Here is a 25,323-nt window from a genome sequence, read left to right as displayed (position 1 = left end):
TAACTTGGGGTAAATTTCTTCTGTGATTGTCCTTTTTGGTGGAGCAACTGCCTTGATCATCAGCAGCTCCCCCTGGTGTTAAAACTAAGAAGTGCAATACACTCAAGCAAAAGTTGTCATGATTTTATGTAAACATTTTGCCATTTGTAAACTATAAATGACATGGATTCTACATTGTAACGGATGTGATGTTCTATAAAGTGGTTTTAATAAAAAAATACATAGAAATCCACTTAAATCTCCTTTCTTCTCCGTTCTGATGCTCCATTTGAACTTAAGCAGGTTGCCGTATAAATGTCTAAATGTACTGAGTTTGTGTCATGTGATTAGATATTCCTGTTAACAAGCAATTAACAAGCAATTCAAGAACAGCAAGACCTTCTCTTTCGCTTTATGAACTTCCTAAAGCAAGAAGGCGCTGTCCATGTCCTCCAATTCTGCCTCGCAGTTGGCAAGTATTCAATTTTTTTCTCTAAATTGTTAGTAGTTGTTAATAGTTGTTGTTACCTTAATTACTCAGTTCTGTCAGTCAACAGCTTTTCATCACCCCATCTGAAATTATCAGGAAAAATTACCACTCATGGGTGGCAGAGTTAACCTATCACTGTGACGTATTGATGTCTGACTCTCTGAACTTCTCAGAGGAGTTCAACGACAGGATTCTGTGCCCTGAGCTGTTGGATTCAGAGAAGATGATGCTCCATAAGGAAGTGAAGAAGATCTCCGAGACCTATTGCTTGGACGAGAGTGTTGACAAAATCCGCTTTGACCCCTTTATAGTGGAAGAAATACGCAACAGTATGTGACAGGAGTCATTATTGAAGTTAAAGTGTCTTAAACATCCTAGGTCTGCCTTAATGAGTATGCATGCTGTGTAGTATGCTAACTCGCGTGTGTGTTTTTGTTGAACGTCCTAGTTGCTGAGGGTCCTTATGCGGAGGTGGTGAAACTGCAGACCATGAGGTGCTTGTTTGAAGCCTACGAGCACGTCCTCTCTCTTCTGGAGAATGTTTTCACCCCCATGTTCTGCCACAGCGATGAGGTTAGCGCCCACACCTCAATAGAAACCACTAAGCCTATTGTCACCCAGCTTGATTTCCAGATTTAAGCATTTTCCTGTCTAAATTATGGGTCTTTAAGTTGAGACTGAATGATCATTCCTTAAATTTAGTATTTGTATTGTCTCAGATATACCAAAACTATATCTGTAAAATGCTTAAACACAAACTCAACTGGAATTTTTTGACTCAGACCCATTTTTCCATCCCCCAGCTACCAACCGCTATCAGCCCTGTCATCAATATCAGACGCGCAACCGGCCAATGAGCCGGCGCTGGCATTATGCCAAACTGCCAAGCTGAATTTCACCCCTCAGAAGCAATTTCATTGAATTCAGCTGGGTGGACCAGAGCTCAGCCATTGTTCAGAGCAGGCCATAGCCCTGTGTGAATAGTGTCTGGATAACAATGTGAGGTTATTTTCTACTTAGTTGCCACCCCTGTTCTTGCTCCCAAATAAACTGGGCATCAGTGGTTATTATTGTTTAGACATTAAGAGGTCAATAGATATGGGATGTTCCTTGAGTTTAGCTTGCATACTGTACCAGATTTTCCACATGTGTTGTTTGATTGCCGTGACCTCCTTTTTTCCACAGTACTTTCGGCAGCTTCTCAGAGGCGCCGAGTCCCTGCCAGAAATTCCAAAATGAGCAGGTAGGTTTCACTTTGTTATGTTTGTGTGTAACAGCATAAAAGTTTAGCATAATGATGCACAGGTGGACTTTCAGAAAATATAGAAACAGAAAACAGCGCAAACACAAATTCACTGTTAACTAAGATTTTAGACACACAGTAAATTTCTGTGTTTTCTTCCACGTCCAGTTTTCCTGGTTTCCCTATTAAACGTACATAAATCCCTGTTTCCCCACAGCACTCTGCAGTGCGATGACAGGATATGCTATGAGCCAGCTGCGTCACACATAAACATAACTGTAACTAAGCTGTAAAGAAGCAACCCATTTTCTTGTAATGCAAGTTATATTAGACCACTGCAGTATAGCTGTAACAGAACTGAAGCCATGGATCGACTGTTGTGTTTTCTATCGCGGGCTGTGGTGTGTACGTGGCCACGGGGCCCTGCCACTAACTCCTTGTGCATATTGTTCCAGAAATAGCGTCAGTTTGGATGACATTCGGTGAGTACAGGTCGTCAGTGTGCTGATCAGAACAGTGGCTGGCTGAGTAGTTCTGCACGCAAGATTCCAAAAGACACTTCATACTTAAGATTAAAGATGTGCTGCCTTTTTTTTTTAACAGAATCACTGTGCCCTGCCTGGGCCCGAGCCGTCAAGGAGGGCTTCAGTTTCATAAGCACTAGCTGATACTACGATAATGATATATAATCTTTTAGCACTCATCTCATTTCACTAAATACATGTTTTATTTGGTGAGTGTGCTGTAGCTGCAAAAAGAGAGAACACTGAGTAAACTGACCTTTATGAGCTAATCATAGCATGTGTCACCAGTAAGCCTATAAGCAGATAAAGCTAATAAAAGCATTATATCCAAAATGAGAGAATTAAAATGAAGGAAAACTCATTTTCTGTTTCATTTCCGACACCTGAAAGCAAACTTGTTATAAAGGCAGTTTCCAAAGCAGCATAAATTACGCTACTCAAAATGATAGATGGGATAGCATATAATTGCTTTCGCAGCCCACAATCACATGTGACCAGTTTCGAGGCTAACCTCCCTCCATACCTGCGATTAAGAAACCTTCTCCACCTCTGCCCGTTTGTCTGCCCATTACGCCCATCTGTGTATTTCCACCATCGTGCCTGCGTCTGTGACCGTATGTCCACTCTGATTCTGTGACCACCATACTGCCTGCCCTGGTATGATCCACGATCCGCTCCCTCCTCTTGCCCGTGGGGATGTGACCCTGTTCTGCTTATAGCTCCTGGGACTGGAGCCCCGAGTCCCCGTCCTCACTGTTCACCGCCTCTGGCAGCTCTTCACCTGCATCTTCTAACTCCCTCCATGCCCAGTCCACGTTCACAAACTTCCCATATGGCTTGCTATCCCACCGCCACTCATCACCCAAGTAAGTCAGGGTCCATCTGTCTGTCACAGGTCGCTCAGTGTGATGTCATGCTATCCAGTTTCACACCCATGTGACCCCAGTCCCAGCCGGACGCCTGCATGGTGGGGTCTATGCACGGGATCCTGTTTTAATTTGTCGTTTTGTTTCCTCCAGTCTCGTTTTCGACACCGCAGCCACTTTTTCTGTGCTCGGCTTCTTGTGTAGTAGGCGTATCTCTGTGCGTCATGTGGTGATTTTTATTTTACGTGAGCAAACCGGCACTCACACAGAGCACCTGTGATGTTGTGTGCTTTTTATCGGTTGTCAGGTAACTGATCATCATCAGCGTCTTTTACACCCTGAAAATATCCCCTCCAAGCTACACATCTGTCCATCACTGCTCAGTACTTTGTTGTGTGTGTGTGTTTTTTTGTGGCTCTGCAGAGCTTTTGTAAATTTATATTGCTGTGACTTCAAACACAGTCTGTTACAGCACTTTACTGTCTTTACTCTGTTAATTCCTTGTTCGGCATTTATTGTAAGGGGATATCCTGTGTATACGTTACACTTCCCTTACTTGTGGTCAGGTCTCAGTCACCTTTTTTTTTGTTTAGTTGTCCCTGATCTTCACATTTGCTGTTCAATTTAATAGTAATTTTGATAGGAGTAGATTATATGATTAAGGTAAAAAGAACCCATACACAAAGAACAAAAGAAGTCCAAGAAATTAAAGTCAGGCCTCTACCTTTGTGTGTTTTGCAGCATAAAAGTGGTCGTGTTGTTCATCTGTCGTGTACTCCGCAAAGCCTTGACCTCAACCATTCTCACTTCCTTCTATTCAAGGTGGAGGAAGCCATGATGGTGCTGGAAGATGACCCCCCTATGGAGGCGGCCTCCACCCCGAGCACCCCGCGAAACCTCTCAGCCTGGAACATCACAATCCCGTACATTGATTTCTACGATGACAACGTAAAGAGGGAGCGCATTCCAGTGTTTTGTATTGATGTAGAGCGCAATGACCGGAAGGCAGGTGAGGCTGTGCGGACCTTTTCCTTCAGTGTCACTTCACTGAGTGAAGTCACTCACCATTTCAGCTGGGACGTTTTTAGAGTCATCCGTGTCTTTTAATAGAATTGAACTCTGATTGAAAAAAGGATCTAAGGATAATTTTCTTATCAGAAACCCCCATAAAAGCACACAATCTCAACCAACATATCTCATTGAAACATACTTGTAAATAATCTATAATACTATTAGGTAACCAGTAACTAGTGTGACTAGCTGTTTTGGTTTGGGGTCATTAATTAAACCTTGTTGTTTTACTCTCTGCAGTCGGACATGAGACTGAGCACTGGTCTGTGTACAGGACATATCTGGAGTTCTATGTCCTCGAGTCAAAGCTCACCGAGTTTCATGGTAGGTTTTCTTCATAATGCTAATTTAGAGCACCTGTGCACTGCTCTGTTTTTCATTCAAGGCCATCAGGAAGGAATTTTCCCATGAAAATGACATCGTCGACTCCACAGAAGAATCCCAGATTATTACTTCCAAGTAAACTTATATTTTAGAAGCGAAGAACATTTAATGGCCCTGTTGCATTATTTGGGGACTTGGAAACTGCGCGGCTGTTATGTTCCAGTTAAAGAGAGATACATATTTTTAACACTCGTCTTTGTGAAATCTTACACCACCTGCAGGCTCATTTCCAGATGCGCAGCTGCCCTCAAAGAGAATAATTGGTCCCAAGAATTACGAATTTCTGACATCGAAGAGGGAGGAATTTCAGGAATATCTTCAGTTAGATATCTGAGCTTCTCTTGGCCTTTTCTTCTGAATTGCACTGGGCAGGATACTCAGTCATGTGAAAAAGAAAGTTTTCAAAGGACTCCATGAAGTGCTGTGAAACACTGAGTGCAGCCTTACTGCTTCCATAGAAATGATGATGTTAATAGCAGTCCAATCAAATGCACTTGATTAAAGGATCATGCAAGTGTGACCATCTCTGATGTTGAAATGCGAATGCTTTTTTAATGAGGTAGCATTTAGATAGGTGTAATATATACTGTACCTAGGCAATATAACAGGTTTTGATCAGCTACAATAATCACTTTTAAAAGTATCATGCTTTATGTAATTACTGTGTAGCTACACTTTTAACATTTTGCTATAAAATTTCTTTATATAGCCGTACTATGATGATTGTAGTGTATGTATATATTTATGTCTACATGTACCCAACCCTAATAATCATAAACATAATATACAAAAATGTGCATCCTATTGTTAATTTTAATAACAAAACCTGACATTTAGCACTGTGCATTTAGTTTATGCATTTTCTGCAAAATATATATTGGAACCTGATGACTTTCTAGTATTAATTAAAACAATATGCTCCTAATATAAGATGTTTGGAGTAAATATATTATAGTACAATTGATGAATAGAACCTGGGGCCATCAAGTGTAATTTTAAAATGAACCTCAAATAAATAAATAAAAAAATACAGAAAATGTTTACTTCAACTTATTGCTGCTAGAGGTGATTCTAAAAGTTGCTGAATCATGGTTTGTACTGTGAAAACGTCTTCAAATAACTAAATAATAAAAAGCTCTAAGACAAGTAGTCTTACGAAAATGACTTTGAGTGGAGGCGGTTGGTGAGAAGGTTACCAACAAATTAGCTTGAAATACGTACGCACACACACACACATTGTTGAAAAGTTTTTGGGTGTAGTTTTCTGTGCGTATGCGTTCATCCAGAATACTTCAAATTAGGTTTCAGAAAAAAAGAAACATTTAAAGTCGTCTTAATCAGTCTTAGTCAGTGGTTGAGTCACTTCTTGTAAAGAGAGAAAAATATCTTTGTCTTTGCTTCATTTGGTGATTCTAAGAGCAGCTTTTCAAAAACACAGGAAAAAACTGAATAAAACACAATTCAGTCTCTGGAGTTGCTGCCAAGGTCCTTAAACACTTCAAGGAATAAAATTTGAGTCTTAACTGTTGAACATTTATAGAGAAAAATGACAAAAGTCCTGGAGAGGATGGAACAGCAAGGAAAGATTTTTAAATGGTCCCCACCTGGAGGACCATCAGTACAGAATCACAAAAGACAACACAAAAAGCAGTAAAAATTTTCACTGTGATGGATTACTTACCTTGAAATAAGTCTGCAAGTTTTTTCAAGGCACACCAAGAGGCTGCTTTGAAAGCTTGGGAATTAATTTAAAAAGTTGCAATGTTCTGTGGAAAGTAGTAAGCACTAATCCAAACTTGGTTGGGAGGCTTTATAAGCAGAAAAACCCACATAAAGCCCTTGAAAATCCACAGTCTGCTTTGTTCTAAAAACGAGTAAAGCACTTGCATCTGCATACATTTGATCATACACAATAAATCTGCAGTCCTGTGATTGATTTTCAGCTACAGAACAAATGTGTGTTTTCATGATCTGTTAAATTTGCAGAAACTCCTGCAGCACCCAGAGCTGAGCAACAGCCAGCTACTGGCCGAGTTCCTGTCTCCTCATAGCATGGAGTCTCAGTTCCTGGACAAGATGTTACCTGACGTGAACCTCGGTACAGTATGAGGCACATTCTCTCTGACCTCGCTGCAGAGAATGTGACAGACACTTTGTTTAAACCAATGTGCAAAATAGATGATGTTTAAACAGCAAGAGTTTCAACCAGCCTGTGGAAATGTTTGATCAGGCTGACCTCAATTCCTGTGAATCTCCCAAACCCAAACCCAGCCGACCTGAGCTCACTATCCTGAATCCCACCTCAGAGAATGACAAAAAGGTTGGCAAGTGAGGCTTTATAGCTTTTTGAGTGTCTGCATTGTTTAAAAGAGTAGCCTGAGGAGAATCCTGAGGACTGGTAGAGTCCTCCCTAAAGCTCAGTTGCAATTAATTGTTCCTGTTACAACTGTCTGGTCAAAAGTCCACAAGCCAGCTGAGCTTTACACATATACAGTGGGGAAATAATTAGATTATTAGAGCCTCTGCTCAATTGGTGAGTTTGCTCACTTACAAAGAAACAAATCAGTCTCTAATTATTATGGTAATTTCTTTTTAATGGAGAGACAGAAAATTGATCAAAAATCCAGAAAAAAACATATTGCATAACAGTTATGAACGGATTTGCATGTCGTTGAGTGGAGAAAGTATTTGATCCCCTACAACCTAAACAGAATTTTGCCTCCCAGAGATTGGCTGCCTGCTCTTGTGGCACACAGATCAAAATCAATTGTCGAGACTTCTGATCTCAACTTATGTATATAAAGCACAAATGTCAACCAAATGGATTTCTATCACAATGGGCAAGACCAAAAAAAGGCTGTCAAAGGATGTCAAGGACAAGATTGTCAACCTGCTTAAGGCTGAAATGAGCTACAAGACCATCAGCAGGAAGCTTGGTGGAAGGAAGTGACAACTGCCGGTGCGATTGTTCAGAATAAAAATAAAAAGACCATCAATCACCCTCGGTCTGGAGCTCCATGAAAGATCTTGCCTCATGATGTGAAGATGATCATGAGAGTGGTGGTAGATCAGTCCCAACCTACATGGGAGGAGCTTGTTAATGATCTGAAGGCAGTAGGGACCAGAGTCAACAAAAACAACATCGGTAACACACTACGCCGTAATGGATTGAAATCTTGTAGTTCTTGCAAGGTCCCCCTACTCAAGAAGTTACAAGCCTGTCTTAAGTTTCCAGTGAACATTAAAATGATTCAGAAGAGTATTGGGAGAAAGTGCTGTTGGAAGATGAAACCAAAATCAAGCTCTTTGGCATCAACTTAAACTGCTGTGTTTGGAGGAAGAGAAATGTTGAGTATGACCTAAAGCCTCCACCATATTCCCCACAGTCAAGCATGGAGTGTAAACATTATACTTTGGGGCTGTTTTCCTGCTAAGGGTACAGGATGTCTTCACCACACTGAGAGTCCAAAGAACGTGGCCATGCTTGGACAAGAACCTGCTTCCCGCAACCTGAACACTGAAGATGGGTCGTTGTCATCTTCTAGCAACACAGTGACCCAAGACATACCACCAAGGCGGCAAAAGAGCAACTAAAGAAGAAGCACATTAGGGTCATGGAGTGGCTTAGCTGGTCTGTAAACTTCAGTCTTATAGAAAATCCATAGAGGGAGCTGAAGCATTGAGTTGCCAAGCAGCAGCCAATAAAGGTGAAGGATTTAGAATTTCTGTAAAGATGAGTGGGCCAAAGTCCCTCCTGAGATGTGTGCAAACATGGTGCCAACTACAAGCAACTTCTTACCCCTGTACCTGCCAACAAGGGTTTCTCCACCAAGTACGAAGTTATTTATTGGTCTGATATTCTCTCTGTGAGCAAACTTACAAATTGAGCAGGGGATTAAATAATCCCCTAAATAAAGTTTTTAAAGCAAAGACAGTGATTTGTATCGACTATTGATGGAACTGTTTATGCTGATATTTTGTTTCCTCTAGTGTTTATTAGATTCCTGTCTTGAATTAAAAGGAAGTTTAATGGGATTATTATTATTATTATTATTATTATTATTATTATTATTATTATTATAATCAGCCAATGGTGATTCTAGTATTACAGACACAATAGAATAAAACATCAGCACATGCGCTATTTTTGCAACAAATTTTGTGAAGTAGCACTTCACAAAATTTAAATGAGGTCTGACATTGCCAATAAAGGCCTCGGGCATTTAATCTGAGAACTTGCCAGTGGCTGAACTGATGAGATCATAACAGCTTTTTGCAAGTGGTGCTTAAACAAACACGTCCACTTAACTTAACATAAAATCTGAATATATTCCTAAAAAAAATAGGGACGTTACATATTTACTTTGCCAGAGTTTTGTGAGTCACTCATAACTGGAAATGCTCTCAGATAGAGACAGTGGGTGTTTGAAAGAGCTTCAGTCTTAAAATCTGACGCAAGTGTCTCACCCCCAGCTCTTCAATGACCTCTTCAAAAACACTGCCAACCGATCAGAGATGACAGAGAAGAGACACAATCAGAACTACTTCATGGAAATGATCACCATTGAAGGGGTCTATGACTACTTCATGTATGTTGGTAAGTAGAGGTTTGTTTGTTTTTTGCAGTCTGTTCTGCAGACACAATTTATGATGTTTCCTTTCCAGGCTTAAACATAGAATGTGGATCGATTTGTACCGGGTTGAAATGTTATTGGAAAGTGTTTCAGAAAGGACTTGTTTTGCAAGGTAAAATACTAAAGTGAAATACTCCACATGTGCCATTTGTGGATCTGCTGTGAAACCACTTCTGGGTTGTGCCACAGCAGAGATACCCTCTCTCGGCTTCTCCCTGAAGGCACAGGGACATTTCCAAACCAGCTGAGAGACACAATATCCACCTCAACTACTTCCATTTGATGCAGAGAAGCAGTGTCTCTACTCTGACTCCCTCTTGAATGACTGAGCTCCTCTTCTTATCTCTCCTCGCTTCCTTCAGAGGAAGCCCATTTCCACTGCTTGTCTTATTCTTTCATCCGTCTTGGTCTGTGTAGCTGACAGACGCTAGAACCATGAAACATATGGCTGAAAGTGCATGCTACTAAAAAAGAAATATTAGGCCAAATAATTGAAAAATGTCCACAGTGTTAAGTTTACAGCAAATGAGAAACCATAAGGTCGGCAAATAGGGGATGAGGAAAGAGAGATTGTAAAACACACAGTTTACACTGATCGGGCATAACGATGACCACTGACAGGTGACGTCAATTACACTGATTGTCATTAGGAAGTAAGTGAACATTTTTGTCCTGGAAGTCGATGTGTTAGAAGCAGGAAAAATGGGCAAGCGTAAGGATTTGAGAAAGTTTGACAAGGGCCAAAATGTGATGGCTAGACAGCTGGGTCGGAGCATCTCCAAAACTGCAGCTCGTGGTGTGTTCCTGGTCTGAATCGGTCAATACTTATCAAAAGCAGTGAAGGAAGGAACAGTGGTGAGTCAGCAACAGGGTCATGGCTCATTGGCTCATTGATGGGGAGCGAAGATGAACTACTGTAGCTGGAATTGCAGAAACAGTTACTGCTGGTTGTGATAGAAATGTGTAAGAACACGCAGAGTATTGCAGTTTGTTGTGTATGCATCTGCATAGCTGCAGACCAGTCAGGGTGCCCATGCTGACCCCTGTACAGTGCTGAAAGTGCCAACAATGGGCATGTGAGGATCAGAACTGGACCATGGAGTAATGGAAGAAGATGGCGAAGTCTGACGAATTACATTTTCTGTCACATCACGTGTATGTGTGAAGCTTCTCTGGGGAACACCGGACACCAGGATGCACTATGGCAAGAAGGCAAGTATAAACTCGCAGAAGCAGTGCGGTGCTTTGGGCAGTGTTCTGCCGAGAGACCTTGGGTCCTGCCATTGGTGTGGATATTACTTTGACATGTGTGGGAACTGTATTCCCTGACGGCTGTAAAAAAATGTATAGAAATGATTTGAGAAGCACAACAAGAAGTTTGAGGTGATGAATTGGCCTCTAAATTCCCCAGATGTAAGTCCAGTTGAGCATCTGTGGGATATGCTCCAGTCCACGGAGGCTTCACCTCGCAGCTTATAGGACTTGTTGGTACGAGCGTCTATGCTTTGATTGTTTAAGGGCTGCGAGCAACACAATATCAGACAGGTGGTCATAATGCTATACTTGACTGGTGTATATTAAAAAGATAGGTCATGTAGGCGATCAGTGCTCTCTCTCTTCTTCTTGATTTGTAGGCAGAGTCGTCTTTCGTGTCCCTGATTGGTTGCACCACCTGCTAATGGGTGGCAGGATCCTGTTCAAGAACACACTGGAGGCCTACACAGATTATTATCTTCAGTACAAACTCAACCAGGTGGTCCAGGAGCACCGGCTAGTCTCGCTCATCACCCTGCTTAGAGGTACACGGCCAAGGAACCGAAGAGAGTCTGCGTGTTTGTGAGAATCTTGAACTTTAAACAAACAAACTAAGTGAGGTGAAATCATGTACTGAATCTTTGCCCTCATAGACTCAGTTTTCTGTGAAAGCAGCCCGCCTCGCTCCGCCCAAGACAAGCAGAGGAGAGCAAAGAAGACGTTCGAGGAGATGATGAGCTATATTCCAGGTATTTATTTAGTTCTTCCAAGTCGCCTTTTGTAATTTATGGACCACTTGTAGTCGGCATTGAAACCTACAAGACAAGTGGTGAGTTTTAAATTGCCGCCTGGGGGCGTGTCCTTGATTTATCTTCAGACTTTCTGGGGAAATGTATCGGAGAAGAGGCCAAGTATGAAGGAGTGCGTCTCCTCTTTGATGGACTACAGCAGCCAGTGCTCAACAAACAGGTACAAGGACAGACACGCGCAAACAGCGAGGACACACTCGGTGCTTTCTCAGAATGTTTGCACTTCACTGATAGGAAACGTATCTGGTCACGAAAAAAAAGCTGTGCTAGTATATGACAGATGGGTATATGAAGGAAATTGACTTGGGGTACATTTTCCTGCTGTGCAGTGTATCTCTGAATGTAACATTCGCACCTTATAATAGGTACGCAATGTAACATGCAGTTTGCTGAAACACAGTTTCCTCTGCCGTTCTGCATACTGGTCGTGTTTCCATCTTTATTTAAACATGACTGACCTTAATGCTGCTCATCTTGTTCCTGCCTTTTTTGCTTTGCCTTCCTCATGTGGTGTCGCGGAAATAAGATATAACCGGGGACGGTTACTAAAGTAGTGACAACGCCACCTGGGGGAGGGCGCTACAACCCCAGGAAAGATTTCTCTAGCCAATGAGAAGATTGTATTGGCTACCAAAGCCCACAGACTCGTTATTTAAAGGCAGAGGTGAGACAAAGGGAGTTTATAATGCAAAGTTTATTAAGAAAAACTACTAAAACATAACTAAAAGATTAAAAAGGCACCTAGGGTAGCAGGGGTAAGAGAGTAAAATAAATTAAAACCCTTTATTACCAAACAATAATTAAAACAACATACTCCCTGCCACAATGCTACCCTAAAACAAGCACAATATATTAAAAGCAGCAACTAAACAAAATGGTGGAGACCGGCCACTTGAGGAGGCAACCTACAGGGAGGAGTGCCCAAGGGTGCCACCAATTACTCACCCGTGTGATTTCACAGCAAACCTCACTCACACTAAACTCTAAAGGGTGCAATCTGCCTATGCCCGGTGTGTACACTCGCATGCATCGGGAGGATTCCACCTCACGTGCCTAGCCTCTGAACAAGCGGCCGCACCTCCACTAAAGCAATAAAGGAAAAGATAAAACATTAAACAATCAATAAAAGATCTACATAAAACCACATCCCAAATCACTATACTTTATAAAAGTAGTGCATAACAAACAAAACGGCATCTGACAAGACAGCAGCAGTATAATATACACCTGCAACAAAAGAGGAAAACAGTAGTCAAAAGTCCACCCTACTATGCCACAGTATAATAAACAAAAGTCGCACTTACCACTCTCTAAGGGCAACTGAGTAGCTTTCCCTAAGAGATATGTGGAGCTCAACTGCCTAGTGCTGCAACCACCTTAGATTGCCAAGACTGCCAAATGCCTTCTCTCAGTAGTGAAGCGCAGCTGTTTCTTATAGCCAGGTAATTGTCGGCTGAAAGGTGTGGATGTCAGTGGTGCGTTTAGGGACATCATGTAACATCCCAACCCAAAATCTACTTCACTACAATCTACCCCGAGATTTGAATCGTCGTCCCGACGATTGACACTCACTGCCAAGGTCTAAACAGGGTAACTGTAGTAGGCACAGGTGCCTGTGAGTTCACGGCCTCTATTGCTCTACTTCCTGCTGCCTGGGGCAAATGGTGCGGATTTGGGTGCGTCCCAGCATTACCACGATTAGTCCTACGTAAAGGGGCTATATCGTTATGAACACCAGCCATAACTGGCAGCTGGTCAGGGCAGGCCGACCCCGCGGAGGACGTTGAGGGTTCTAGCTCATCTGACCTACGAGGGCTAGGAGTCTCTGGTCTTTGTTGGCAACTGCTTGGGGCTGGAATAGGTTCAGAGACCAATAAAACCACTCGCCACCGTGCATCGGTTCTTCTACAGGGCAGTAGTATACATGGACCCATTTTGGTGAGGGGCCTTTAGCACTTTATACGCCAATGAACTCATAGCACCCTTACTTTTATCACAACCTCCGAGTCCAACTTTCTTCAGATAGACCAACTGACCTTCTCGCAGGGGAGCATCCTTAGCTTGCTGGTCGTGGCGCTTCTTACGCCAATCAGCTACAGGGATTTGCTTCGGTTGGGTTGGTGCATCTTGAGCCGACTGGCATCGCTCACACTCCTGGCACCACCGTTGGACGTCTCTATACATCCCTACCCAGTAGCACCATTGAGAAACCACATCTACCGTGCTCGAACACCCTGATGACCATGCTCCTGGCACACATGTTGCAAAACTTGACCCTGAAGGGACTTTGGCAGCAATACCTGCAGTGTCTCTCCTCTCCTTGGATGACAGACCTTCCGATATAACACCCCATTCCGCCCCACTAGCCTACTCCATTGCCTGACCAACCCGAGGGCCAGCCTTGAAGTGCGACCACGCTCCTTAGCGTCAGGGCCCCGCCTCCGCCTCCAAAAGGGCAGAAACTCCCGGATCACGGGGTCAGTCTCCTGCAACATACGAAGGTCAGACAATGCGTACCCAGAGAGGGGTGAAGTGATGGTTTTGACAGCGGGGTTACTGGTTTCCTACCAGTTACTGGTTTCCCACCAGTAACCTGCGGCAACGGGTCAGGTAATACAAACTCTGAGCCTAGGATGCCCCCACCTGAATCTCGGCTCAATGGTTCAGGGGGTGGAAGTTTTCCTGCATGGAAGAACAAACGACATTACTCAAACTGGCTTGCGTTGCTGTACCAGCTGACTGCACAGGCATGACTGTGGGCTCACCAGGGCACTCCTGGCAAAATGCCCAACCTTCTGGCACCGTCTGCAAATGACAGCCTTATTACGTGAGGCAGGATATGGTGTGGAAGCACTATTCAAAGCAGCAAGACTCTTTGCGAGCTGATTCAACTGCTCTTGCTGACTTTTAAGAATCTCTTTTAACTCCCGTATTTCAGAGGCATAGGGTGCAATACCTGCCGGACTACCTCTAAAAGGGACCTCCTGGACAGTGTGTTGGAAGCCTAGCGCCGGGGGAACCGAGTAACTTCTATCCCTCCCGCCCCCTGGCATACCTCCACGCTCCCATAATATAGCCTCATGACGAACATCCATCAAGGTGGCAGTAGGGTGGCTGCGGACATACTGTTTTAATTTTCACGAAGAAACAATCAAGCACATTTTCAACAAATTGGTCTCTAAGCAACACATCTTTGTTCAGCAGAACATGAGGGGACTGTTTCGCAACTCTGTCCATGAGGCACATAAGAGCATGCGAAAACTCTTGCAATGTTTCTCCCTCCTGCTGTCGTCTTGAAAAGAACTCTTCCTGCAGAGAAACATATGACTTAGTACAGCCATACAGTTCCTGTAAAATAGTCAAAATCTTTTCGGGATCGTCTTTCTCCTCTGGAAGCCGATATTTAATCTCTTCTCTGGGCTCGCCTTCTAGATGATCATAGATGAAAAGGGCTTGGTCGGCTGGTGAAAGATGTCGTACCCTCAAACAGGCCTGCACCTCTTCCACCCATTCGGCAATACCTATACCAGTCTTACCGTTGAACCATGGGCACTTCCTCTCCCGAGGAATATAAATCAGTCTCTCAGTCGCGGGAGCTGAAACAGCAGAATGCCCATTGGTGGATGAACCTGTAGCAGCAGCACTGGTGCCAGGTTGCTCCGATCCTCGCTCTTGCTGCATCCGCCGATTTTCTGCTTGCAGCTGAGCTACCAAGTCTCGTAACTGTGTGAGCTCTTCCTCCATAATAAACCAGAGTATTTAAATATCACTTTATAAAAACCAGAAGTCCGTCCCGACGCTGCCACTGCTGCTGTCTTGCCGCTGCACTACAATAACCAAACAGATTTAACCCCCAAAAAAACAAAACAACATGCAACAGATCTCTGCCTGAAAATGTTCTGTCGACAACGCCAGATTGTGGTGTCGCGGAAATGAGATAACCGGGGACGGTTACTAAAGTAGTGACAACGCCACCTGGGGGAGGGCGCTACAACCCCAGGAAAGATTTCTCTAGCCAATGAGAAGATTGTATTGGCTACCAAAGCCCACAGACTCGTTATTTAAAGGCAGAGGTGAGACAAAGGGAGTTTATAATGCAAAGTTTATTAAGAAAAACTACTAAAACATAACTAAAAGATTAAAAAGGCACCTAGGGTAGCAGGGGTAAGAGAGTAAAATAAATTAAAACCCTTTATTACCAAACAATAATTAAAACAACATACTCCCTGCCACAATGCTACCCTAAAACAAGCACAATATATTAAAAAGCAGCAACTGAACAAAATGGTGGAGACCGGCCACTTGAGGAGGCAACCTACAGGGAGGAGTGCCCAAGGGTGCCACCAATTACTCACCCGTGTGATTTCACAGCAAACCTCACTCACACTAAACTCTAAAGGGTGCAATCTGCCTATGCCCGGTGTGTACACTCGCATGCATCGGGGAGGGGATTCCACCTCACGTGCCTAGCCTCTGAACAAGCGGCCGCACCTCCACTAAAGCAATAAAGGAAAAGATAAAACATTAAACAATCAATAAAAGATCTACATAAAACCACATCCCAAATCACTATACTTTATAAAAGTAGTGCATAACAAACAAAACGGCATCTGACAAGACAGCAGCAGTATAATATACACCTGCAACAAAAGAGGAAAACAGTAGTCAAAAGTCCACCCTACTATGCCACAGTATAATAAACAAAAGTCGCACTTACCACTCTCTAAGGGCAACTGAGTAGCTTTCCCTAAGAGATATGTGGAGCTCAACTGCCTAGTGCTGCAACCACCTTAGATTGCCAAGACTGCCAAATGCCTTCTCTCAGTAGTGAAGCGCAGCTGTTTCTTATAGCCAGGTAATTGTCGGCTGAAAGGTGTGGATGTCAGTGGTGCGTTTAGGGACATCATGTAACATCCCAACCCAAAATCTACTTCACTACACTCAGCTGACATATGTGCTGCTGGACATCGTCATTCAGGAACTTTTTCCAGAGCTAAACAAGGTAAACATATATTCATTTTTGTTCACCCACCCATCTATAGGCTCTTATCCTCCGCAGAATGGAGTGTGAATATATCCTGACACCCAAAAAACCCCAAATACCAAAACATAAACAGAAAAATGAAAAAACATGCAGTCAATAACTATCAGCAACATCATTGTTAATCGTTGCATAAGTGAATGAATGAGACTGCATGGTAATGTTCAATGTTAAATGAATATAAGATTAAATAACTGCATTTTTAGTAGAGAAATACACACATATAGCTCATTAATAAGTATGCCAAAGTCCTTTACCTGGATAGTCGTTAGAGCAGAGGTTAGAGGGCAACAAAAGGCTTGAAACGTAAGAGGTACTAGAAAGGAACAGCTGGAGGAAAATTTAGCAACTAATGAGGTTATTTGGCAAGACCATCGGGCATTAAAAGAGCATTTAGAAGACGGAATTTCACCAGTCTGCAAAACACTGCCCCTACAAATTGTTGAATAATATCAGAATCATGTTCCTCGATATAAAACTTTGAAGGGTTTAAATATCTCATCATCTACAGTACATAATATCATCAACAGATCAGGGAATTGGGAAAAATCTCTGTGTGCAAGGGACAATGCTGAAAATCAATATAGCATCTTTGGACCCTCAGGTGGCAATGCTTTACAAACAGGAAAGAATCTGTCATGGAAATCACAGCATGTGCTCAGGAACACTTCCAGAAATCACATGTTAAAGCTCTATCAGGCAAAGAAGAAGCCATAATAAACATTTTATGGTTTTTTTATGTTCTATTTTTAATTAGGTGTGCTTTATGTGACTGCATTCCATTTTTATTCTTCCCAGTGTCCCAACTTTATGGAAATGTGATTGTACACAATCAAAGCTTTTTCACATTGTCTTTAAATCAAACACCAAACCACAGCAACACACATCTGCTTCTGAGTTAACCCTGCATTCTTGTGTTCTCAGCAGGTGCAGAAGGAGACGTCTGTGATGGCTCCATGGATGTAAAATAAACATGAGCCAACATGCTTGGCATACCCGAGCTCATCTGACACTAGACTAAATCCGACGCATAGACTTTCATAACTGACATGTACAGTAACTGTATCTGGATACCTGCTCCCACAACAGGAGGAAAGGCAGATGGTTTCTCCTGGTGCATCTGTCATTAATTTGTAAAATAAATACATACATGAAGTATATACTAAATAAAAAGTCAGAATTTAACTGACAATTTCTTCTTTGTATTATTATTAGCAGTAGAAGCTAACAGTAAAAGACAGTGATTTAACAGTTTTGTCAGGTGTGGTGGAGGTGGAGAGGACACAAATGACCGAGGCAGGGAAATAAACAGCAAAAGGAAAGCCTTTATTGGGCTAAGGAAAAATCCATAGTACACAAAATCCAAAAGCTACACTTGAGGGAAACCAGAAGTATGAATAATGAGCAGCAGACCAACAGATAGGGGACAGGCAGGCACCAGGGTGGGCAGATAATCACAAAGGACAGACAGGAGGAATAGGGAGACAAGACTTGTGGAAAGGAATAAGGAGGGGAGGCAAAGGCACTGTCAGCTGCATTTTCCAAGTGGTCCAAACAGTGGATTTAAATTGGCACAGTTTTTAGATGGGATGCCCATCCTGATGTAACCCAACTCATTTATCTGGGCTTAAGAAGAACACTAGGAATGCACTAACCTGAGGCTGGGTTTATGTCAGTTTGAAGATGGGATTTGATTGAGAGAAATGTAAAATATTACAAGCTTAATAGCTGACTGCTAATAAAGGAGTAATCATAACAAGCAAATACATATCACTATACTAATATTTCATTAAAGAGCACAATCATTTGCCCACTAAAGTTAAGTTTGTTGGAATGACTACAAGATGAACAGAATACACAATGAATAATAGATTTTCTTTTGGTATTTTCAATGTGTAAAAATAAAAGTAGGAAAAAATATCCTTAGAATTTTTTAAAAGCACCTTTATAAATATGAATTCTAAGTAAAAGCATAGATGTACTGACAAATTCATGAACTCAGTGCAGATGAATCTTTCAGCTTTGCATATATGCAGATCAAACAGGTCCTCATGACAACAAATCACTGGCTTGTTTACAAGTCCTCACAGTTTCTACACAGTAATGCATTCATGTTTGTAACCCATTCTTTTTAAAGATGACGTGCATTCTGCCTGACCACAGTTTTTGAGGCATTTGAATAATGGTAATTAAAGAAAATCATTTGGAATAGTTGTTGCTTTGTGTGCTTTTTACTATCCACTGTTATTTTGTAAAATAATCTCATTCAGAAAATGGACCAAGCTTCATACACTCCCTCATCTTTCAATCAGTAAGCTCTATCATTCAATATAACTTTGCTTTTTATATTTAGGTTGTTTCTTTTGGTACATTTGTGTGTCGGTTTTAGTAAACAAGACTGTCGCTCATGCTTTTTGGGGGGATTGCTGAATCGTTGTGGGTTATAATAAGTTTCTGCCTGGATGCTGGCTACCCCAAGGCTGAACCTGTAATCCTGTTGTCTTCTAGTTAGCTTTGAGGGCAGCGAGCTGAAAAGACAGTTAACCAATTCCTGGAGCTTTACAATTTATTACAGTTTACCAGAGTGTAAAAAGCCAATCAAAGTGTCACAGACAGACACAGACTCAGCAGCAACAAGCCAATACTGTATGAAGCAATGACAGCAGAGTTCCTGAAAGTGATGCGGCCTTCTACTGCAGGGAACACGCGCTTCATGTCGGAGATGTGCTTGGAAAAAACGGTAATGTCTAAGTCACCTGCAAGAAAAGGCAAAAAAAAAAAAAAAATAAATCTCAAAGTGGCATTAAATGAATCAATATTACATCATTAAAATATATAAATAACATCTTCATGATGCTCGATTCTCAATTTCAAGAGTGATTTTTGTAAAATTTAAAGAAAACTGCAGAAACATATTTAAAAGATTTAAACATCATGGAGAGAATCCCAAGAGTAAAGACTGAGAACTAAAGAGTTTACAGTTACAGCGGGCTTTGATTTGTTGTTCATTTCTGTCTCTGAATAATGGGTGGGGAAAAAAGTAAAAAACAACAACAAAAAAACCAAACAAACAACCTCTGTGTGAAATTTTGCCACAGTTAATATGAGTTCTTCAACCATCCTCAAAAACAATGGATTTCTATGTCACTCAGCAGATCATCGGCTTTTCAGGCTCAGCATCTCAGAATCGTAAGTGTTAATACAAAGCACTACGGCAAAACTGTCCAATGGTTGTTTCAGCATTTCGATGTGCCGGAGTGCCAGAAACCCTTAAAGCAATGCTGGAAATGAAAATGTCACAAGTAGGGGTGGGTTTTAATAATCGATTCATCGATTAAAATCGATTCTGGCTTGGATAGTGAAATCGATTCATTAAAATCCTGAATCGATTTTTTTAATATAAATTTATCTTGCCCGAAATGCCAGAATCTCAGGTTAAACCTCACAAAATTTCAACAACCACCAAACAGCTAAGACAGTAAATGAGAGCAGGTACACGGATTCTGCACAAAGACATAAACACACAGCGCGGACCCATGGATCAGAATCAGTGAGATGTCGCCTTTCTCACCCAACGGCACGGTCACGGTCGGGGCTGAAAGCCGACAGCTCGCTGATTCTGATGTTTCGGTGGGTCCACGCTTTGTGTTCACGCCCCTTTTGCGCTGATTCTAAAGCTGTTAGTTTTATCTCTCTCCAAACAATATTGACTGAACCAGCAGCAAAAGAAGATCCAAACTACGCTTCACATAAACATCGTCATGAAATCACTCTGACTTTTACTGTTTTGCTTCCACCACGATAAAATCACACTTCATGCACAGTTCTCTCTCTCTCTCTCTCTCTACTTCAAGAACAGTTTCCTGTCCAAAAATCTGTTTTCTGCATTATTCGCTTGCTTGTTAAGCGCAAGTCTACCGTTGTTTACAGCGCTGTCGGCCGCTGTTTTTTTTTTTCGTTTTACATACTTCCGAAAAGAAAACCTAATTTCTGCTGTTCAATACTGAACAAATTTAAACTTTTTAAAATTATGCAAAATGCAAAATGCTTAGCTGTGTCTCGAATAAAACCGCTGTAACATCAGAGGTAACGTTCATATGTTGATTAATGGTTTTCTTTCGTTTTTGATGTACTGCAGAATATTTTTATAAAATCCCAGGCCAGGAAAACCACCTTCATGTTTTTCTGTGTTTTATCTTCAGCTACTTTGACCCAAAGGCATCTGCTGTGACGCTCACACCTTTGATAAAGTCTTGCGTGTGTCAGCTTCCTTTTTATAGATACAAAAATATGTAAATGTACTGATCTGAATTATAATATTTCTGACTGTCAAAATTTCCCAGATTCAAATCGAATCGAATTGAATCGAATGGAATTGAATCGAATCGTGGATCGAATCGGGACCTTGTGAATCGGAAACGATCAGTGACGATACCCAGCCCTAGTCACAAGCCACATCCTGCTATTCTTTTCTTCTTTAGTGCGGCCTTGAAGATAAGAATAACTTTTCCACTATACCACTGCAGAGATATTTTACTGTAATGTGTGTTGTCAAGTTTAAAAACAAGTGCAGGAATTTGAGTCACAGAGTAAACTCTTAAGATCAGATGTTATACGGCTGCGTTCCCATGTGTGGTCCATATGTTGTTTTTCCCCATTTCCATGTGTTTCACAGACAAGTGCGCCACAGTTAATTCTCAGTGTCCGTTAGTAAAATGTTTCTCACTTTAGGCATTATCAGATGAATTCATCCATTTTAACATGGACAGGATGTTAGAATTTCACTTTAGACAATCCAGTTAATTCATGAAAAGCACTGTCTAGCTCCTTCCTGTGATGTTTTATTTAAAAAAAACATTAATGGTCATGACTCAGGTTGCATTCCACCAGGGAGAAAAAAAGCAAGGGACAAATGACTATGAAACATTAAAGAGTTTGCAAACCTTTATGACAGTCTGCCAAGTCTTGGAGTGATTGCTAAATGAGCTCTTTGTTCAAGTAAAAGAGATTTCTTTTAAATATTTAGCCTTGTGGTTGTTGCCCCCCACCAACCAATCAAACTGCAGCATATGTTCTAAGACATTGTAGGAATTTAATTTAAGGTATAGATTATATGTATTTATAAAGGGAGTGTGAGTATGGAGTGGACCACAGCAGCAGAAACTTGGATGCTTCAAACACACAAGCATTCAGTCTGGCAGCGAAGAGGATATAAAAAGTACGTACCCAAATTTAGTATCACAAGTGATAGTCTCAAAACAAATGTGATGCACAAATATGCACAAATAATCATTATTTGTGCATCAGTTTTAATCTCAATTGCAATCTTTGCTTCCCACAATTACACAAAAGTGATATTTAAAATGCACGCTCCTCCAATGCAATGCAAAGCAACAACAACTATGTTAAAATAAAGATATGCAGATATCCTTTGATAGTGTTTTATTTCAAAATACTTTGGCTTCACGATAAGAACAAAATGTATGCAAAGAGTGCTGTTATGTCAATTGCGTGGAAATACCATTATCTGCAGTTTGATGGATGCACAAAGGCAAAGGAAAAACAACAGAACAGTTGCTAACGTGACTTTTCCAACATCGAACATTAAAGCGAGCCCATAGGGCGTCTAAGCGTATCCATCCAGCTCACAAAGGTGCACTGAAACTAACACGTTTGGATTTGATTTGACCAAAGACGTGTATCCGGTAACCAAGTTGAGTAACGAAGGTTTCATGACAAAAAGATGTAATTAATTTTCCAAAATAGAAAAACTTGTGCTTTATGCAAAACAAGGAAAGGGGAACTGTAGAGGGATCTCACAGCTGCCAGGTACTTTGCTACAAGTTGATTATGATGTTAGGGATGTTAGTGTGAGGTTGACCTTTGACCTTTTGAATTGAAAATATCATTTTTTAATGAGGTCAGTGTGATTTTTGACTAAGAGGATGCTGGTGCTGGATGTAGTAAAGGTCCTTCTAAGTGCCCCTGATATACTGAGGTAAACTGCTTACAAATTTATAACAAGAGTCTGCCACCCACCTGAATTATGTTTCAGTAACTCCTTCTTAATCATTGTAAAGTTATCGCCTCCACCCACCATGTATGAAGGCATGACCACGGTGTATGTCTTCTGTGGGTCTAATGGTTCATACTTGGGCACGCAGTACTCTGTGCAGAGCAATGACAGCGATGCTACACGCTGGTTCACTGGCTTGGAGAGGTCGTACTCCACATGAATACCTGGAAATTTAAGGGAAAAATGGCATAGTGTTTACATTTATATAAAGAGTCTAGTGTGTCCTTGTGGCGTGCGATGCAATGACAAACTCGACCACATTCTTCACAAGCTCGTTTCACCGGAATTCTGGTCACATCAGAATTCCTGTGAAACATTTTGGGTTATTATCTCAAAACTGGTAATTAGGTGTCTCAGAATTTTAATTACTAACTGAAACAAATCAAGCTTATATAGATTTCCATTAAGTCTTTTCTTGTTTTTTTATTATTATTATTATCATTATTATTATTATTATTATTATTATCCATCCATCCATCCATTCGCTTCCGCTTATCCTTTTCAGGGTCGCGGGGGGCGCTGGAGCCTATCCCAGCTGTCATAGGGCGAGAGGCGGGGTACATTATTTTAATTCTTAGCTGTTTTACACAGTACTCAGTTTTACTTCCTACAAAGTTTAAAGTAAACTAAATGTGTGTTTTCCATTTCATGGCATTAGCTGTTTTGATGTTTTAAATGTGAACCATAAATATCATTTAGGATCATGAATTCATTCTTATTTCAGAGCAGCTGGCATAAGTGATGGATGGAGGGAATTTTACTATACTGCTACTATCTTAAATCTTAAAAAAAGCAGGAGGAAGGTTTCCCAGGATCACTCTCCAGTATGAAAAAACCCATATGTTTCTTTTTCCTCTTCAATCTAACCATTTTAAAAATGTTACACTTCAGTGGTGGATCTAATTCATGTGACCTACATGAAAAAACAGGAGTATATGTTGGAGTAAAGTAAGATGCACATTTTCTAGTCAATCTTCTATTTTAGTTATAAGGCAAAGAGCCTCCATCATATTGTTAAGGAGCCCGGGGTAAATGCTGTCAGATCCTCTGCTCACCTTATCAAGTTCTTATTAATTCTTCACACATTTCCTTGAATTCATGAGGTTTTCCAGTGAGGTCAAGGAGAAGCAGAGATTTCCTCCAGATTTCCTCATGTATTCTTTGTTTTTCCAGTTATTCACTGTGTATTATTTTTTTTCTCGTCCAATTCTTTTTTCTTTTTCTTTTTTTTTACCTGAATCATGATGGATTTCTTTTCCTTTCACTGTTTGCCTCTCTGCGTGTGACCTGTGTCTGTCTGGATTAAGTATTTGGAGTTTTGACTGCCTAATGGTGCAATGCATTTTGACCCTCCTAGGAAGTGTTGCTAACATGATCAGACTGAATGAGTAAATTCCTTTGAGCCCCATGAGGCCGTCAGAACCGAAGCATATTTGGTAGTCCTGGCAACCTTGCAGCTTTAACCCTGTAACACTAAGTGTGCCATATTTGATACATGAGGGGGTTTTTTGAGTCTTTGAGACTTCTACATCATCATTGTGATACCTTTCCCTTCAAAAACCCAAATAAATTGCACAATACATTTATTTAAAAAAAAATATGTAGTAAATATTATACAAATTAAAAATCCTATATGCAAATTAATCTCTAATTTTATCTGTATTTTGTCAGAAGGTTGCTAGAAATGTTAATTTTTGTAGCAATTATTTCATTAATAATTCAGGCTTTACAGGGTTAAGGGACTTTCCATGTCCCAGCCACGTGTTTACAACCTCTCTCTGTGATTTTTCCACATTGTTTTCTAAAATATTTCCTACTTTAAGTGCTTATAGAGTGGGTCATGAGTTTTTGGTAAAGGTAGCTTGGACAATAAGAGGTTTATTTCTGAATGAATTATTTTTGAATCCGCAGAGCCTGAACGCTTTTTCTTTTCATTGGCTTTAAATAGTTCAGGTTTTGAATCCTGACTGGATTGCTTAGCATAACGCCCTCTGTTGGCGGTTCAGCAATTTTGGCCATGATGGTGCACAATAACAGGAAGGGAAGAAAAGCTGGAACCTCAGTTGAAGCAGATCACACAGGTTTTTAGATGATGTGTTGTAATCTTTTGGTTACTCTTGTGCAGAGAGTCGTAACTGCAAACAGTTAAATCGGATAAAAATCTCTTAGGTGTTTTTGTTTTATGTCTGTTCAGGGTCATTACTGGCAGTGAATGCAAGACCTAAATGTATAAAAGTACTGCATTAGGGAATTGTACTTTACTGAGGGGGAAATTTTCATTTTCAAAAATAAAAAAGGACACTAATTAATTACAGTACAGAATAGGTTAGATATTTGTAGCTCCATACTGTTGAGGTTAACATCTTGTGTCAGGAGAGCAGTCGAAGGTGCTTTTTATATAGTTTAGAGATTTAAAAACAGTAAAGTGTCTTTACTTTCATAGCCTTCCCCTGCCATCCAAGATTTTATGTAATACTGACATCATGGAGCATCATGGAGTTGCAACAGATTTGTCAGCTGCACATCCATGATAAAAATCTTGGGAAAGTTATTGGGATCTGTTGACCACGGAGGTCATCTGACTTCAGTAATTTGCTATTATTGTCACGGACCCTGCTCTGGAGGACTCGGGGGTCCGTGAGCAGGATGGATCATTATTATTATTATTATTATTATTATTATTGGTGGTGTTGTTGTTGTTTGGGGATGTGTGGTTTTCTGCACTATGCTGTGTTGTTCGGTGTTCCACTCATTATATGTAGAGGCAGGGTGTGGGTGTGTACATGTGTGGCTGGAGGATGGAGAACAGCCACATGCAGGCCTGATGGGTGTGGCCCTGCAGGCAGACTGGCCACACCTGAAGTTCCTGCCACACACCTGTTGGTGATCAGGGCTCGTCGGGGGAGCTACTTAGGAGAGTGTTGGAGCTCCCACTGGCGTGGGATCATTGCA

General features: G+C 41.2%; 1 pseudogene; it reads left to right on the top strand.

Moving 5' to 3' along the window:
• The first annotated feature begins 366 nt into the window (after window positions 1-366).
• Window positions 367-17,484, top strand: LOC120434799 (annotated as a pseudogene).
• The last annotated feature ends 7,839 nt before the right edge of the window (window positions 17,485-25,323 follow it).

Source organism: Oreochromis aureus, linkage group 19 (genome assembly GCF_013358895.1).
Source record: "Oreochromis aureus strain Israel breed Guangdong linkage group 19, ZZ_aureus, whole genome shotgun sequence".
NCBI classification, from domain to species: Eukaryota; Metazoa; Chordata; class Actinopteri; order Cichliformes; family Cichlidae; genus Oreochromis; species Oreochromis aureus.
Note: the sequence above shows the minus strand (reverse complement) of the source record. Positions and strands in the feature narration are given on the sequence as shown.